The sequence below is a fragment of the Lygodium microphyllum genome, chromosome 14 (assembly GCF_053477565.2).
Source record: "Lygodium microphyllum isolate KBCC chromosome 14, Lygodium_microphyllum_v1.1.10, whole genome shotgun sequence".
In the NCBI taxonomy this organism is placed as follows: Eukaryota; Viridiplantae; Streptophyta; class Polypodiopsida; order Schizaeales; family Lygodiaceae; genus Lygodium; species Lygodium microphyllum.
The window spans coordinates 110,548,808-110,553,462 of NC_141148.1; positions in this window are offsets into that span (position 1 = coordinate 110,548,808).

Here is a 4,655-nt window from a genome sequence, read left to right on the forward strand (position 1 = left end):
TGTACCATGTGTTTACAAAATTAAATCGCATTGTGCAAATGTATACAAACGCGGCATTTTCATACCATACATTATTGTCACACTTATACTAACAATTTATTTATTTATTTAATATATATTTATTAGGATGAAGAAAAATGTCTTATATTTTTTAAAAAAGCACACGATAGTTGATAACAATGACTAATACAAAGAGCTGATAGCTAATACAATGACTAATACAAAGAGCTTTTTTTTCTCAGAGCTGCATTAATTTGTGACACAAATAGCGACGCCATTGTTTTTCGTCGGAAATGACCATTGCTATTTGTCTATTCCCTTTTAGTGAGTGGAAATAACTTTCATGATCTTGAGAACTATTAATCTATCACCTCTTTTTTATTAAATAAGTTGCTCAAATGTCCTAATTTCCAATTAGAATAGTTCAGCTAATTCTTATTTATGGAAAACCTACCCAACTTATCAAATCTACCCATCTGTAAAATATATTCATTATCCCTTCTTGGGTTCCACCCCATTATTATCTAGAATTAGGCCTTTCAATGCCATCATATTGAGCTCACAGAGATTTTGTCTGAAGTCTAGGATTGACTATGAGGATTACTCTATGACTTGAGAGCCTCACTAGTTCTTGTGCCTCCATAAAAGAAAACCTTTCTTTATGGAGAATTTTTATCTCAAATATTGGTTAACGCTCTAGGTAGCTATTCTAGGTCTTGATGACAGACTCTCATCAAGGATCTTGAGGAGGTGCAATTCCCAAAATCAATTATGTATGGTTAGTTACAATAGAGTTTTGAGAATATAATGATGCATGGTTAATTAGAGAGAAGGATGTGTGATTAGTTAGAGTAGAGTGTCAACAATGTTGAGATGGCAAGTATGGACCACCTAGTTAGATGGGCCTACATGTCTACTCTTAGCATGTCAGTGATTATTATGATCCTCACATATCCACTAACTTTTTGCTTATTATATTTGGTTTGTTGCAGCTACCTACAGTTGGCATAGTGATAGGGCCAATCGATTAGTATACTTAGTTATATAATGTTTGACTTAGTAAGCCACTTTCCTTTATGTTATATCTTATATATACTTTGTGCACATTATATTATGTATGAAAGAAGAAGAAGAAACTAGTTAGAAAATTTTGGTCTCCATCTCTCTTCTTGTATTCTTGAGTGATCTTCCTCTTGTGTGGATGATGTGTGTTTGGCACAGTAGTTTAGGCAAGTCCCCCCACCATGTGATTTGTGACATGGTATTAGAGTACTACCACTAAGGGAGGGTGGTTTTGAAGGCTAAATTGAATGAGAAGAAGCAAATATTTGAGCAAGAAAGCAATGGGTAATAAGCTCTCCCATTCTTCCACTCTTTCTCTTGGATAGTGCATATGGAGGCATCAAAAGCAAGGCAGAGCAAAAATCTTAGATTTCTCTAAGATTTGGTGTGTGAGTAGAGTACTCTATATTTTGTAGATAAGGCCTTTAGGGCTTGCTCACTTTTGCAAAAAACTACAATCTGCATCAAGCAAGTTGATACCAGTTGTACCATAACTAAACACATGGCCTTTTTCATATACAACATAATAATAACCACAATCTGCAATCTATATACAGATGCCCACCCTGTCTTCAACCCATCAAATACCTAAACCTTATAGATTCAAAATGTATAACATGTGCATTTGTAAATAGCTAATGCAATTGAAACTGCAATGTATCCAAAAACTACTATTGAGACCACTAGTAGGTCCAAAGTAGAGGTCAAAATTACCTCAGATACCAAAGTCGTTGTGGTAAAGCCCTAAAGGGCATATTTGAATATATAGATGTTTTTTTAGCCTACCAAGTTTCACTAAATCAGAGACTATAACCTTGCCAACCTTAGGATCCTCCTACGGCTATAACCCAAGGTAAATTAAGCAAGATGGAATACCTTATTACCCGTTGCTTGCTTGCTTACTCTCATGCTTCAATGCCTTCACCTCAACCTTCAATCAAGCTCCATGCAGTCATGGGATGGCTTTGATACCATGAAAATGGACAAGAGGGGAGAGAGGTCAAGAGACCAAGAGCACTCACACAAAAATATTGGAGACTTAAGCACATAGAGAGATAGGATTGGAATCTTATTCTTCTTTTTTCTTCTTCTTCCACACAAAAAAACTAAGTCTACAACATGATAAGAGACTAATATGGGACTACCATAATGTATATACATATGATCAATAAGTGCGAACCTAATAAGGAAAGAAGAGGTGGCACAATGAATATGCCATAACCAAGGATAAACTATGTGGGTGTAGTCCACAATTGTAAAATCACTAGTGTATCCTCATGTAGATTCTCTAACATGCAAGTGAATAATATCCTACCACATCACTATAATACATGTAGTAGATGCTAGCTCATACAGAGCTTAACATGTCAACAATAATCGTGATTAGCTAGCTCAAGATTTCTTTACCAATCTTTTTTATTGCCCTATTGGTGGCAATTATGGTGGCCCACAAGTAGAGGTGCTTATGAAACATTATAGAGTCTTGGAGTAGCAAAACATGGAGTTTCAAGATCATGTTCGAGTTTTGGAAGTGGATGGCCTCTAATTATTGGTTGATATGGAGGTTGAAGTGAAGTATTTACTAAAGCATATCCTAGCTCAGAAGTGAAAATCGGTGGCCATCATATGTAGTATGCTATTGTGCCTTTTCCTACTACTTTTTCTGAACCAATCCTAAACTTGAAAGATCAATCTACTTGATGGGCAAGAAGGTTGTATCTAGGTATCAAGCAGTAGTGGTTCTCCTAGGAGGATTCGTTGAAAGCACATTAGTACATGCAATTTTAGCCTAAAGTGAAGGAGCAGCCACTAGGTGATGATTTTGACCCTCTTTTGATCCTTCTCGATATGTCTGAAAGCATTCTCAACTTGTGTAGTTGTAGGGGCCACCTACTCAGTCCAAGAATATGTCAATAAAGCACCTTCTATGGATTTATACTCTAGAGGATGAGTAGATGTGCTAATTTTAATGGATGGATCATTTGGAGGAAAGTTTGGTATTAGTGTATATTCAATAGAATGATCCCTAGTAGAAGGTTTGACAAAGCAAAATTATTCTTCTTTAAGTTTCAAAACCTCCATTATGGAATTTTATTAACTTATGGCTACAGCACCATCATCTGAATAATCATCTACCCTTGTTAACCTTATCACAAGAAAAAGTGAAAAAAGTGAAAAAGTGCAAGTCGGGGCCTAAACGGAAATCAAACACAACAGAAGAAGTAGGAAGGGAAACGGCCCAAAGCGCAAGGAAAGCCTCAAAAGCTAAGTCAAAGACAAAAGTGCATTTTTAAACGCAAGGCACCCCTGAAACTTTTGTAAAAGATCACTAGGCTCCCTATTGTGCAAATTATAAGGGTAGACGGGTAGTAGAAAGCAAGCTAAGAAGATAGGAGGACAATAGGAAAGAGGGCCTAGGGCCACAACTGGGCCATGTAAAAAAGGGGATGACCACCCAAAAGGGATTAGAGTTTTGTATATAAACTCAAAAAATGAATGATAAGCTCATTCTTTGGTGTGTAGCAAATGTGATCTCTTCTTCTTCTCTCCTTCTTGCTTGCTTGTGTGTGCTTGGATGACAGAGGGAGTGTCAGAGTGTGAGGGAGTGAGTGTGTGAGTGTGTGAGTGTGTGAGGGTGAGGGATCAAGGAGAACAAGCTCTCCATCATCTCCTCTCTTCTTCTCTTCTCTTCTCTTCTCTTCTCTTCTCTTCTCTTGCACGTGACTATGGAGGATGGACCTTGAAGGTGAAGGCTTGAGGTTGCTTGAGCTCACATCTAGAATCATGGAGCTACAGGGTTGCTTGAGGGAGAAGGCTACTTATTTGGGAATCAAGATAAGCTCACAATACCTCCGTAGGATCGAAGGTGAGTCGGCTAGGTGAGAGATAGCCATTTGTGCTCGCTTGAAATGCTTAAAAGAATAAGTAGTCCGTGGGTGTTGGTGGTTGAGCATGAGCTCCCATTATAACCCTATTGCCACCCTTAACTTGCCTACCAAGAGGCCATCAAAGGGTTTGGAATTGGCTTGTCCCTCTCCTAGTTTCCTTGGTTCTAATTCTTGGTCATGTTCCTAATATAGTTCATCCTCTTGGTTTGCATCTCCCTTAGTAGTAGATTAGGATGAGCCTTCTCTCGATGGTGAAGGCAACTTTCACAATTAACTTTGAATGTTGTCTGCCCCTATTAGTGGTGGTGATGATATGAAGTCATGGACTAGAACATTCATTGGCCCATATAATTCTATCCATGAGGAGCGCTAGTGGATTTGAATCCATCAATGCATGCTATGTGTTGGGTGTTGTGGATGGACCAAATGTTGAGGAGTCAAGAGATAAATGTGAAAGAGTTAAGCATTATGTCTAGAGTCAATGAGTCTTCTATTTTGAATCATGCCTCTAATGACAATGATTTCTCTTTCTTTGTGCAATGAAGTAATGAATATGTAAAATTTCCCTATGTTGGGTTCTAGTATTGTGGTATTCTACCTTTGATAAGTGTATTTGAACCCAATTATAGATTGTTGATGATACTAATCCATTGAATAGGGTTGAGTGTCAGGGTAAGGTCTTTGTATGTATACCATGAGGTTGCC